The following is a 14,523-nucleotide window of genomic DNA, read 5'->3' on the forward strand; positions in this document are numbered from 1 at the left end:
GTACGGTCTATGCAGAGTGTATCACTGTTTGTTTGTGGTTAATTGTCCATAATGATGAATCATGAAAGCTGAGGCGATGTATAGATCTATAGACTGGTATGATAAATGGTATGTGAGTTTAATCCAGCAGTATGGTAACATTAAATGTTAATTCTGTTGGCTAAAAAATCCTTCTCGGGAGACACTTTATATAACACATTTTCACATCTTATTTCTCCAAACACTTAAACCCCATGTGAATATTATGTGGGAACTTCACATGAATTTATTACTATCCTGAAAATATAGAAACCATTGGAGATATACATTTCCTCTATCATGATAATAAATAGCAGCCCTTTTTCTGAACTTTTAAGAAAGTGTTGTGTTCCAGATAAAGAATACAACCTTCTTAATTTAGTGAAATCTAGAGATCATTAAACATTCATGACAATCTTTTGAGCTAAGTTACAACCATAAGGTGCTGTAACACTAGAAACGTACATAAGAAAGATTCATTGAATATTCAGGCTAAAATAACATGCTTATGGAAAAACCATACATTTTCCAAACTTTCTTTAACTGAGTTCCTGTGTCAAAGTTCCTCTTAGTATAATTAAAAAGTTTTGGATGTTGCTTAGCAGTTATCAAATATCAACTAGGGCGCAGTCAGATGGCCATAAAAAATGGATGAGGATCGCATCCCAATGCCCGAACTGGCCGGTGGCTCTCCTGACCCAAGCGTGACAGTGTGTATTTCTATGCAGCTATCGTTCTGGAGTCAGGAGAGCCACCGGCCAGTCCGAGCACTTTGAAGCGATCGTAGTCTGTGTTATACAGCCATCTGACTGCACCCTTAGATTGTACTATCGATACGCTATTGAACCACATGAGATCCTGCACTATATTTATAGGTGACAAAAAAGTAGGTGACAAAAAAGTACTTTAACACCTTCCCAATTGGGTGATTTTTTATAAGCTTTTGTTTTCCCCCTACCCTTTTTCCAAAAGCCAAATGTTTATTGTTTTTCTTTATGAGGGCTTATTGCCAGTGAGATTAGTTGTAGTTTTGAATGACCCCATTCATCTAACCATGTAATGTACTGAGAAAAAAACTAGAGAAATTCCAAGTAAGGTAAAATAGTGAAAATAATGCGTTTACGACATTATGTTTTGGGTTTTGGTTTTACACGGTTCATTGTGTGGTTAAAATAATTTGGCAACATGACTCTTCAGGTTGGTACGATTACAACGATACTAAATTTGTATACTTTGTTTTATATCTTAATTGTTTAATAAAAAATCTTAAATCTCTGGAAAAAAAGAATGAAATTGAGATCCGTAACTTTTTTTTTTCCATCGGTGCTGTGTTAAGGCTTGTTTTTTGCACGATAAGTTTTATTTTTTACTGGTATCATTTTGGGGTAAACACCGTCGCAGAGTGCAACTTCTTACAGTCACCACTGTACTTACGAGAGCTTCAATCAGCAAGATATCTTGAGTAAACAGTATTTACTTCATACTGGATAAACATGAGATACAATTCAGTGTCACACAGTCCGTGTGCTGCTGACATAACACATGCAGGAAAGAAAAAAACACAGGAAGTAAAAAACAACCAAAAATTGGAAGCTTCCCTCCCCACATTACAGCAAGCATATAACTTTACACACTATCGCCATCTGCTGTCTGGTTAGTATAAAGTCCTCCTTTCACTTATAATAAGTCCTAATCTGTTGCATATGCCAACAAACACGATATTCTCATGAGCCTGCTTCATATACCCACACTTGATATATTACATAAATATACATTATATGGCAGGAAGGGGTGGAAAACCTTGAGGAAACTGGAATTAAGCCAGAACACACCATGCAGAACCAAACATAAAATCCTTTTAGCTTCAAATCACCAAGCCAAAGGCATTCCAATTGTTACCAAATGGTGCCTACATGAGGCACCAGTGTCTCCCCTAAGAGCAGTGATTTTTTGAAAAATTCTAGTATGGGTTCTTGGCAAGGCAATCTTTTTAAGACAGTCCCTTGATGGTGCACATGATGTAGCCTACAGGTCTGTATTAAGCATCTTTTCTCTAATAGATTTATATGGTGTTCATGGCCTTATTTGGATCTATCTCGGATACAGTGACCATAATATTCTACCGTAGCTTCAGTTTGATACATTGTCACTGGGTTGACCACTTTTTTACTCAAAATTACCAACTCAGGATAAATAAGAGGCATGGTTTCAGGGGATGCAGCTTATCACAGAGTGCAATTTTATACTCAAGTCTTGGAATTATGCAGTGATATATCAATTTAGTCACTTTACAAATTGTGTTGGCAACAATTCTACATCAAAATATTGCTCAGCTCCAAGGCGATTTACACATTATGGTTTTGTGGTTTTGCAGAAATTGTGGAAAAAGGTATCACAAACCTGACAGGCACCACATTGGTTATAGAATTTTATTTTTACTAAATGCTAAATAAGAGTAAATTAGTGAATTTTGTTTCAAATTTTTTAAAAAAGTGGATTCTCCTAAATCATCAACATTTTTTTTTATTCGCCCCAAAATGCCTCAAAACTAGTTATGAGTGAGCATGCTGACGCAATTCACCGCAGTTTGCTGTTCAACCTACTTACCTACAGGCCAGCTATTTAAAACTCTGTTTTCTCCATCACACGGATCACATATAAGTTCGCTCCAAACTCACTAATTTGTAGTGAGCGTGGAAGCTACTGTCCTCCTTTTAAAATGGGCAAGGCACGTGGCAAGGGACGGGGAACTGGACGTGATGGTAATGGTGCATGCAGAGGCCGAGGATAAGGCCGTGGGCAAGCCGAAATTGTGCCACAACAAACACCCACATCTTCTCGCCAGACCTTCCTGTCCCAATTTCTAAGGGACTGCAGCACACCACTATTGAACCGAGAGCAGTGTAAAAAGGTTGTTAGTTGGATAGCGGATAATGCTTCCAGTCACTTAGCCACCACCACCACCACCCTGTCTTCCACACAGTCATGTCTCAGTAGCCGTGAGTCTGGACCGCATATTCCTCACCCTGATCCTCCTTCCTCCAACCATACCGAGTACCCAGAGACAACTGATCCCACACTTGGACACTCTGAAGAGCTGTTCACTTTTCCATTTATAGATTCGGGCCTCTCGCCTGGTCCACTTGAAGCGGGACAAGAGGAGATCGTGTGTAGCGATGCCCAAATATTTCAGCAGCCACGGACGGTCACACGAAGGCGATGATGGGAAAGTGTCACAACGATGATGAGACACAATTGCCAGAATGTCAGGAGAAGGACCAGGGTGGGGAAGTGGAAGATGAGGTGGTGGATAATGTATTAACTGACCCAACCTTGCAGGAAGACATGCAGGTAGAGGACAGCAGCACACAGGGGGAGGGAGGCAGAGCACCCCAACAGGCAGGAAGAAGCAGTGCGGTGGCAGCAGACAGAATGCAGGCAACCGTTCCCCGTAACACCAATATGAAGGAAGTTGCCAGTACAACTGTTAGGTCTTCCCGAGTCTGGTTGTTTTTTAAAGACTCTGCCGATAACTCCAAAAAGGCCATTTGCACCACCTGCCAGGCCAGCATCAGCAGGGGTGGCAAAACGACCAGCCTGACCACCACCAGCATGATCAGGCACATGGCAGCAAAGCACCCGACTTTGTGGGCTGAACCCCAGGGTCCAGGAACAGTGTCTGCGGGTGGCACCATTGCTTCTTCCGCTGTTGTGCATGCAAGCCAATCCCCTGTCCATGGTGCATGGGAAGAAGCCTCTTGCCCTGCACCTGTCATTGCACATTCTCAAGTAGCAGCATCAGGAAGCACGTCCATGTCCTTGTCCCAGCGCAGCGTTCAGTTGTCCATACCCCAGTCCTTGGAACGCAAGCGCAAATATGCAGCCAATGCCCCACAGGCCACAATACAAAATTCTCACATTTTGCGACTGCTTGCGCTTCAAATGTTGCCTTTTAGGCTCGTGGAGACTGAACCATTCCACAACCTGATGGCGGCAGCCGTCCCTCGGTACTCGGTCCCCAGCCGCCACTATTACTCCCAGTGTGCTGTCCCCGCATTACACAAGCACGTGTCCCAAAACATTAGCCGAACTCTCAACAACACAGTTAACAGTAAGTCCACCTAACCACGGACACGTGGACAAGTGCTTGTGGGCAGGGACGGTACATCTCGCTGACGGCACACTGGGTTAACATAGTGTAAGCCGAGACGCAGTCGGACCGTGGGACGGAACACGTCCTCCCGTCACCAAGGATTGCGGGCCCTAGGTCAATCAGGGTTGCCCCAACAGTCTACAGCTCCCACACCTCATCCTCTTCAACCTCCTCGTCCTCTTCAGCCTCCATCTCTGAAATGACCACATCAGTCACAAGCTGGAAGCACTGCAGCACTGCCTCGGCCAAGCGGCAACAGGCTGTGCTGAAACTAATATTCTTAGGTGACAAACCGCACAATGCTGAAGAGTTTTGGACAGCTCTGAAAGAGCAGGCAGATCTGTGTCTCACACCGCTGAACCTACAGCCATGCATGGTAGAGTGTGAAAATGGCCGGAACCTGTTGGCGGCTCTGAGGCGAGGCTAGCTCACACACATACCATGCCTGGCCCATGTGCTTAACCTCGTGGTTCAGTGGTTTCTCAAATCCTACCCAGAGCTGCCGGATCTGCTTGTTAAAGTACGTCACCTGTGTGCCCATTTTAGAAAGTCAGCTAAAGCTTCCGCCGCCCTTGCCGTGTTTCTGCAGCGTTTGCAGCTTACGGCTCTCCGACTGGTGTGTGGTGTCCCCACGCGTTGGAACTGTAGACTGCAGATGTTGGGAAGGATTATTGTGAGCAGAAGAGGGCAGTTGTTGAGTACCAGCATCAACAAGGCCGTCGGTATTCAGTTCAGACTCCACACATAAGACCTCAGGAGTGGACATGGATGTCAGACATATGTAACATCCTCCAAAACTTTGAGGACTCCACCAAGATGGTGAGCGGCGATGGTGTCATAATTAGCGTCCTCATCCCGCTTCTCTGTTTTCTGAAACGCTCTCTGATCACAATCAAAGAGGATGCATTGCAGGCAGAGCATGATGAGATGGAGCAAGGAACCATACAGGGTGATTACACACAGCCAAGCCTCATCTCATCCCAACGTGGATTGGTTGAGTTCAGCGTGGATTGCCTGAGGACAGAGAGGAGGAGGAGGAGAGCATGATCAGTCATCCTCTTGGTGAGGACACGGAAGTCTTGCCTGTTATTCGTCTGACACGCATGGCTGAGTTTATTTTACGCTGCCTTTCCCATGACCCTCATGTTCTCAAAATTTTGGGTGACAGTCATTACTGGTTGGTGACACTTCTAGACCCACGCTACAAGGAGAACTTTCTATCTCTTATTCTTGAGGCGGAGAGGTCTACAAAAATGGGGCTGTACCAGAAGGCCCTTGTTGCGGAACTATTAAAGGAATTCCCATGTGAAAACGCTGGTGGCAGAGGGCTCACTTCGTTGGACAACCAAGGAGTACAGGTGAGAAAGACACAACTTCAATCCAGTTTGGGAAGATACTGAGGGAGTACCCTGCCGACCGTATCAACGTCCTCCGTGATTCGGCTGTGCCTTATAATTATTGGGTATCCAAGCTGGATACGTGGAATGAGCTGGATCTCTATGCCTTGGAGGTCCTGGCCTGCCCTGCCGCCAGCGTTTTATCAGAGCGGGTTTTAAGTGCTGCTGTTGGAATTATAACTGATAAGCGCATCCGCCTGTCAACTGAAAATGCTGACAGGCTGACTCTTTTAAAAATGAACAAGGGCTGGATTGGACCAGACTTCTCAACACCACCGAATGATAGAAGTGTAACATAAACTCAAATCCAGTGTCTTTTCTTGGGAGGTGTATTCCCATGCACCTTTTCATACCCACTCATGGGTATACGCTTCCTGATTTTGGCTATATGCTCTTGTCCTCCTCCTTCTCCTCATCCTGCACCACCATATCACGAGTGTTAACGTGGTCCGTGACGCAACACCCACATAATTTTTTTAAAGGGTTTTATGATGCCCGTAAAAAAATGTTTTATACAGTAAGTTCATGTATACCCCCCAGGGGTAAATGTTTGTCAGCCCATACACTTAGTTCATGGGCATTACAAGTATAGGATGCCCGCTCCTTTCTAATGGGAACATTTTTTTATGAGGCCCTCTTCCACGTCTCTTCCAAGAGTCATTGAAGTGCCTCCAAATTTTTGGATTTTTGCATTCACTGCATAGGCCAACACTCTGGGAGACTCTCTCCTTTCTAATGGGAATTTGTCGTTACTGTGGATGCCCTGCTCTATGTGTCTTTAATTTCTTAGTGGGGCTTTTCCTAAAATTGGTCTGCCGTTGGACTCACTACATACCCTATAACTGTATAGCAGACCCTCTCCTTTCTAATGTGAATTTTTCATTACTGTGGCCCTGCTCTATGTGTCTTTAATTTCTTAGTGGGGTTTTTCCTAAATTTGGTCTGCCGTTGGACTCACTTCATACCCTATAATTGTATAGCAGACCCTCTCCTTTCTAATGGGAACATATCGTACCTTGCTACTGTGGCCCTTCTCTATGTGTCTTTAAATTCTTAGTGGGGTTTTTCCCAAAATTGGTCAGCCGTTGGACTCACTGCATCCCCTATAACTGTATAGCAGACTCTCTCCTTTCTAATGGGAACATGTCATACAGTACCTTGTTACTGTGACCCTGCTCTATATGTCTTTAAATTCTTAGTGGGGTTTTTCCTAAAATTGGTCAGCCGTTGGACTCACTGCATCCCCTATAACTGTATAGCAGAGTCTCTCCTTTCTAATGGGAACATGTCATACCTTGTTACTGTGGCCCTGCTCTGTCTGTCTTTAAATTCTTAGTGGGGTTTTTCCTAAAATTGGTCAGCCGTTGGACTCACTGCATACCCTTTAACTGTATAGCAGACTCTCTCCTTTCTAAATGGAATTTGTCTTTACTGTGGCCCTGCTCTATGTGTCTTTAAATTCTTAGTGGGTTTATCCCAAACTTTGACAGCCCTTGCAGTCACAGCATGGGCTGCCCTGGCTGTGACCCGCTCCTTTATAATGGGTACATTTTTTTACTGAGACCTTCCTCTATGTCTCTTCAAAGGGGTATTGGGTTGTGTCCAAATTTTTGGCAGGCCCTGCAGTCACTGGATACGCAATAACAGTATAGGAGACCCACTTGTTAATAATGGGAACAACAAAGCATAGCCGGCTGATGGCTCTCTAACAATAGCGAGGGCCGACTGCTGGCCTTTTAAGAAAAGTAAGGGCTGTCTGATGGCCCTATAAAAATGCGCTTTATGACTTTCAGAGTCGCTTCTTCATAAATAAAACAGGATGTGTCTGATGATGGGTCACACACCACATTGCCAGATAAGGTTGTAAAATGTTAAAATGGCATTTCCCGGTGAAAGCATTTGTCTTAAAAAATAATGTAAAAAAAACAAAACAATAGGATCTTTCTTTAGTATAAAAAACAGCATCACCAATTTAACCTCAATGTAGTCACATTGTTCAGCTCGTGCACCTCCTCCTCCATCTTCGAAATGACTACATCAGTCACAAGCTGACAGCACTGCAGCACTGTCTTGGCCAAGCGGCAACAGGCAGTGCTGAAGATAACATGCTTATTGCTTAATTGACAAACCTCTCAGCGCTGCAGAGTTGTTGAAAGCTGTAACACTGATCTGTGGCTCTCACCGCTGAACATACAGCCAGTCATGGTCATGTGTGACAATGGGCTGAACCTGGTGACGGAGAAACGACAGCCGGGGTAGATACGGTTTCCCTCTATGCCAGTCCTTTCACCGAGCTAAAGAATATGGCTGTGGTGAAATACAACTCCCACTGAGAAGCTGTTTCAGATTGAAAAACATTGTGCCCACCACAGGATTTAATTCTGAGGGATAACCTTTCTCACACGATCAAGAGCCCCATAGCAGCAGCAAAGTTAGCGCTATCATGAACTCTGCTGAGGTAGAAGCCAAGGCACACCAGAGGATTCTCTGGTGGGACCGTTCAACCCTGCTGAGAAACAGTCCTTGCTAAGAAAAGTGTGTGAGAAGATTCCCGGACACTCTATTTTTATTGAGGAGGAAACACACGCAAACACGGGGAGAACATGCAAAGTCCTTACAGATGTTGTCCTTGCTGGGATTTTAACCCAGGATCCAAGTGCTGCAAGGCTTCAGTGCTAACCACTGATCCAATGTGCTGCTGTTCACCCTCTAATATCTAGCAGGCTAAAAAATACCTGGTTGATCCTTATTTTTTTGCACCAGTGATTGCACTTAGTATGGCTGTCCCACTAAAACCACAAATGTTGTTTATATCCCCAGGATTCCCTGTCAGGGACACTACGCCTCCCACTCCTTCCTCCAATTCCCCATTCTTTAACATATTGGTATGTAATTATCTTGTGTGAATTTTGTCATCTCTGATGTTGTTGATTCTTCATCTCAATTTGAATGTCATAATGTTCTCAGGCACATTTGACCTGTCCTGTATACACATTTTTCTTATAAATTGATATACTCGTGTTATGTTCATGTTTTACCTGCAGTACACTGACGAAGGTCCAGGTGTGGACCGAAACGTTTGATGTGGACTGCCATAATAAATTAGCAAAAATCTATTTATGGTGTGCCGAGGTTTTACTACAATTTCTATGGTCTTGGACCCTGCTAGTGCACCCTGGTCCAGTTGTGCTGCGTTTCTCACCTAATCTTCCTGGGAGAAATGACACACAGGGTAGATACGGTTTCCCTCTATGCCAGTCCTTTCACCTAGCTAAATACAACTCTCAGCAAAAAAATTTGTGGACTGGCTCTGTACCATCCCTGGCCACATTCACCTGTCCACGTGTTTGTGGTTAGGCGGTCCTTCCCAGTAAGTGCACTGAGGAGGGCATGGGTAATGTTGTGGGACCAGTGCTTATGGAAGGTGGAGGCGATATCGGGAAATATAGTGGCGGCTTGGACCGAGTATGGACACCCGGCCGCCGCCGGCATGAGGTTGTGAAAAGCTTCTGCCTCCACGAGCTTAAAAGGCAATATTTCAAGTGCAAAGAGCTGCTCAGAAATCTGGCAGTTTAGTGTTGCAGCCTGTGGGTGGGTGGGTGGCTGGCTGCATACTTGCACTTGCATTCCAAGTAACAGAAAACTAAGCAGATGGTGGTCTCCATCATCATCATGACCTCACCTCGGCACTATGAACTCTCCTGAAGGAGAAGCCAGGAACCACCGGAGGAGTCTCCCGTTCTCTGGTGGGCCCGTCCAACCCTGCCGAAAAGCAGCCCTGGCTAAGAAAAGTGTGGGGGAAGGTTCCAGGACGCTCTATGGCTGCTTTTTTAATGTGGATAGGCCATGTTTATGCATGTTATTTCTCAAAACGCATTACAGATCAGGCCATTGTCCAACTCTGTATTCCAGACATTAAATGTGCAAAGAAAGATGTGTGTGTGTGTCAAAGCACCACCGACAAGTGCGAGTTGATGTTGGACGGGCTGCCATTGATTCTGCACCAAGCTCAATTACAGGACTTGCTGGGAGAAATGACACGCAGGGTAGATATGGTTTACCTCTATGCCAGTCCTTTCACCGAGCTAAATACTACTCTCAGCAAAAAAAGTTGTGGACTGGCTCCGTACAGTCCCTGGCCACATTCACCTGTCCATGTATTTGAGGTTAGGCGGTCCTTCCCAGTAAGTGCACTGGGGAGGGCACGGGTAATGTTGTGGGACCCGTGCTTGTGGAAGGCGGAGGCGATACCGGGAAATATAGTGGCAGCTGGGGACCGATTATGAACACCAGACCGCCGCCGGCATGAGTTTATGAAAAGCTTCCGCCTCCACGAGCCTAAAAGGCCACATTTCAAGTGCAAGCAGCTGTCAAAAATTTGGCAGTATAGTATTGAAGCCTGTGGGTGGGTGTTTGGGTGTCTGCCTGCGTACTTGCGCTTGCATTCCAAGGAATGGTGTAGAGACAACTGAACGCTGCACTGGGACAAGGACGTGGACGGTAATTGTTGCAAGTCTGCAGCGACAGGTGCATGGCGGGAGGCATCTTCGCATGCTCCAAGGATCACGTATGATGGGCACACTTTTTGGCAGTGACCTGGGAGTCAGAGATGCTTCTAGGGATCTTCCCCATGCTGTTCCCATGACTTTTCAGCATCAGCACTGTATGCATGTGTCTGATGATGTGTCACACACTACATGGCCAGATAAGGTTGTAAAATGTTAAAATGACATTTCCTGGTGAATGCATTTGTCTTGGTTGAAAGCAATGCAAAAGTGCAAAAATGCATCAAAAACGCTATGCGTGAACATAGCCCAAGTTGTGGAGGAGTATTTTTATTTTTGGTTATTTATTTTGCCTTATATACAAGTCATTACCCTGGAAAGGATGTTCCTTAACATATTTTCCAGGAAAATCCATTTTGGTTTCGTTTTTGTATGTTTTATTGTGAGTCTGTAAAAGTGGCGTAATACTCTGACCATGTTGCTGACAGCAGTGATCTGGGAGTCAGAGATGCTTCCAGGGGTCTTCCCCATGCTGTTCCCATGTCATTTGAGCACTGTTCCCATTGATTTGGGCAATTTTTAGGCCCTCTGCAGACCGCCAGGGGGAGCTGCCTGAAAAATGCTCGAATTTCCTATTGACTTACATTGGGCTCATTGCTCGGGTCGAGCACCAGAGTATTCCAATTTGCTCGACCTGAGCAACGAGTACCCGAGCATTTTAGTGCTCGCTCATCACTACTCAAAACACATGGACGCTCCCCAAAACTTCAATTTTTGGGCAGGATTTACAATTGTTACTTCCCTTTTCAACTTGGGTGGTGGGATTTTTTCAGCAAAATTGGAATTGCTGAAAGTATGAAATGGAAAGGTCTGATGTTTGCATATATTTAAAGGGGTTGACCCATAAACAAAGTTAATTTTAATCAATGATCTTGAAATAACAATAATTTTCACAATTGGATGTTTTTATACTTTTCCTCCCCTCCCCCGCCCAGGAGATGTGGTATGGGGACACATTTATAAGATTATCTCAGCACAGGAAAAGAAATGTAAACACGTCCAATTGTGGAAATTATTATTCCAAGATCTATTGATTAAAATCAACTTTAAAATTAACTTTGTGTGAAAATTGATTCAAGTGCAGATATGGCACAGCAGTATATATCTGGTGACATATATATGGTGCACTATATCTGTGGGGCACAATAGTCTGATAATGATGCATCACGAGACCATGCTGGGGGGGGGTCAAAATTGATATGTGATCCAGAACTTGGGGGGGAGAGGTTTATACATTCTGTGAGTATAAAATTAGGGATCTACATCAAATTAATTTGTAATCCATGTGGTTATGTATATGCCCCCTACATACAAATGGAGCATAATGGAGGCTGGCCACTATTTTGCTGATTTGTAGATTGACAAAAATGGGGTGAATGTAAGCACATTGCTGGTCACCTATCCCTTTAGCACAGTGAACACAACATTCTTTTTGGCTCTTCAACTCTTCTCTCCTCTTCAACTCTACTGAACCAAGTAGACCTCTGATGTCCCGATATTCATCATCTGCAGTTTAGTTATCAGCTTTCATCACTGAGGGGGTCTCTAAAGTTACGACATGTGTCGTATTGTGATGTCAGAGGTTTGCATGGCAGTGGAAACCTCGGTTTTGTGTTAAAGTCCTAGAAGAGTCAAAGAAGACATTGAATGCAGTGCTGAAGGAATCAGCACAGAAGTCGTTAGGTTGTAGTGACGAGACTGGAGAGTGATGAGGTGTACAGTTATATGAGGATATATACAGCAAGTTGACACAGCAAGGCACAGTATAAAAGCACTACTCCTCTACTTTCTATTCATAGGACTGTGTAGGCCAGTAGTGTGCTATCTCTGGCTCTCTACTGACTTTCCCATTACAATTCCTTGTAAGCTAATGATATAAATGACAGTGTATCACTAGCAAAGCGACCATCTGAAATGGATGAGCTCAGGGATGGATAATGACCTGGACCTCCAAGGCACAAGGGTCACAGGCTTCTTATAAACTATTTCAGTCATAATGAGCACTTTTTTGAAAATTTCTTAGATTTAAAAACATTATTTAATAGGTTATTTCCACTGTCAGTTTTCATTTCAATATAAAACCCATTCATACAACTCTATTGCACTGTGCTACCTCAAGAGACTGAAGCTCCTCTAATACATATTGTCAGTGAAAATCTTCTCCGGTTAATTGTCTGCTGGGAGAATGATCACCGCTGACAAGTCTCCAGTTGGTGTAATATATTGCAATGAAAACTGAAAATGGGGGAAATAAATTGCATTTTAAATAAAATTGAATATATATACAGTACAGACCAAAAGTTTGGACACACCTTCTCATTTAAAGATTTTTCTGTATTTTCATGACTTTGAAAATAGTACATTCACACTGAAGGCATCAAAACTATGAATTAACACATGTGGAATTATATACTTAACAAAAAAGTGTGAAACAACTGAAAATATGTCTTATATTCTAGGTTCTTCAAAGTAGCCACCATTTGCTTTGATGACTGCTTTGCACACTCTTGGCATTCTCTTGATGAGCTTCAAGAGGTAGTCACCGGAAATGGTCTTCCAACAATCTTGAAGGAGTTCCCAGAGATGCTTAGCACTTGTTGGCCCTTTTGCCTTCACTCTGCAGTCCAGCTCACCCCAAACCATCTTGATTGTGTTTAGGTCTGGTGACTGTGGAGTCCAGGTCATCTGGGTTAGCACCCCATCACTCTCCTTCTTGGTCAAATAGCCCTTACACAGCCAGGAGGTGTGTTTGGGGTCATTGTCCTGTTGAAAAATAAATGATGGTCCAACTAAACACAAACCGGATGGAATAGCATGCCGCTGCAAGATGCTGTGGTTGCCATGCTGGTTCAATATGCCTTCAGTTTTGAATAAATCCCAAACAGTGTCTCCAGCAAAGCACCCCCACACCATCACACCTCCTCCTCCATGCTTCATGGTGGTAACCAGGCAGGTAGAGTCCATCCGTTCACTTTTTCTGCGTCACACAAAAACTCGGTGGTTGGAACCAAAGATCTCAAATGTGGACTCATCAGACCAAAGCACAGATTTTCACTGGTCTAATGTCCATTCCTTGTATTCTTTAGCCCAAACAAGTCTCTTATGCTTGTTGACTGTCCTTAGCAGTGGTTTCCTAGCAGCTATTTACATTGAAGGCCTGCTGCACAAAGTCTCCTCATAACAGTTATAGAAGAGATGTGTCTGCTGCTAGAACTCTGTGTGGCATTGACCTGGTCTCTAATCTGAGCTGCTGATAACCTGCAATTTCTGAGGCTGGTGACTCGGATAAACTTATCCTCAGAAGCAGAGGTGACTCTTGGTCTTCCTTTTCTGGGGCGGTCCTCATGTGAGCCAGTTTCTTTGTAGCGCTTGATGGTTTTTGCAACTGCAATTGGGGAGACTTTCAAAGTTTGCCCAATTTTTCTGACTGACTGACCTTCATTTCTTAAAGTAATGATGGCCACTCGTTTTTCTTTACTTAGCTGCTTTTTTCTTGCCCAAATACAAATTCTAACAGTCTATTCAGTAGGACTATCAACTGAGTGTCCACCAGACTTCTGCACAACACAACTGATGGTCCCAACCCCATTTATAAGGCAAGAAATCCCACGTATTAAACCTGACAGGGAACACCTGTGAAGTGAAAACCATTTCCTGTTACTACCTCTTGAAGCTCATCCAGAGAATGCCAAGAGTGTGCAAAGCAGTCATCAAAGCAAAAGGTGGCTACTTTGAAGAACCTAGAATATAAGGCATAATTTCAGTTGTTTCACACTTTTTTGTTAAGTATATAATTCCAGATGTGTTAATTCATAATTTTGATGCCTTCAGTGTGAATGTACAATTTTCATAGTCATGAAAATACAGAAAAATCTTTAAATGAGAAGGTGTGTCCAAACTTTTGGTCTGTACTGTATATATATATATATATATATATATATATATATATATATATATATATATATATATATACAGTGCCTACAAGTAGTATTCAACACCCTGCAGATTTAGCTTGTTTGATAAGATGCAAATAAGTTAGAGCCTTCAAACTGCAAACGAGAGTAGGTTTTATGAACAGAAGCATAAATCTTACAAACCAAAAAGTTATGTTGCTCAGTTGAATTTTATTACATTTTAAACATAAAAGTGTGGGTCAATTATTATACAACCCCTATGTTTAATATTTTGTGGAATAACCCTTGCTTGCAATTACAGCTAATAATCGTCTTTTATAAGACCTGATAAGGCCAGCACAGGTCTGTGGAGTTATCTTGGCCCACTCCTCCATGCAGATCTTCTCCAAGTTGTCTAGGTTCTTTGGGTGTCTCATGTGGACTTTATTCTTGAGCTCCTTCCACAAGTTTTCAATTGGGATAAGGTCAGGAGACTG

The sequence above is a fragment of the Phyllobates terribilis genome, unplaced genomic scaffold (assembly GCF_046119375.1).
Source record: "Phyllobates terribilis strain yellow unplaced genomic scaffold, ASM4611937v1 Scaffold_3__8_contigs__length_932513732, whole genome shotgun sequence".
Taxonomy (NCBI): Eukaryota; Metazoa; Chordata; class Amphibia; order Anura; family Dendrobatidae; genus Phyllobates; species Phyllobates terribilis.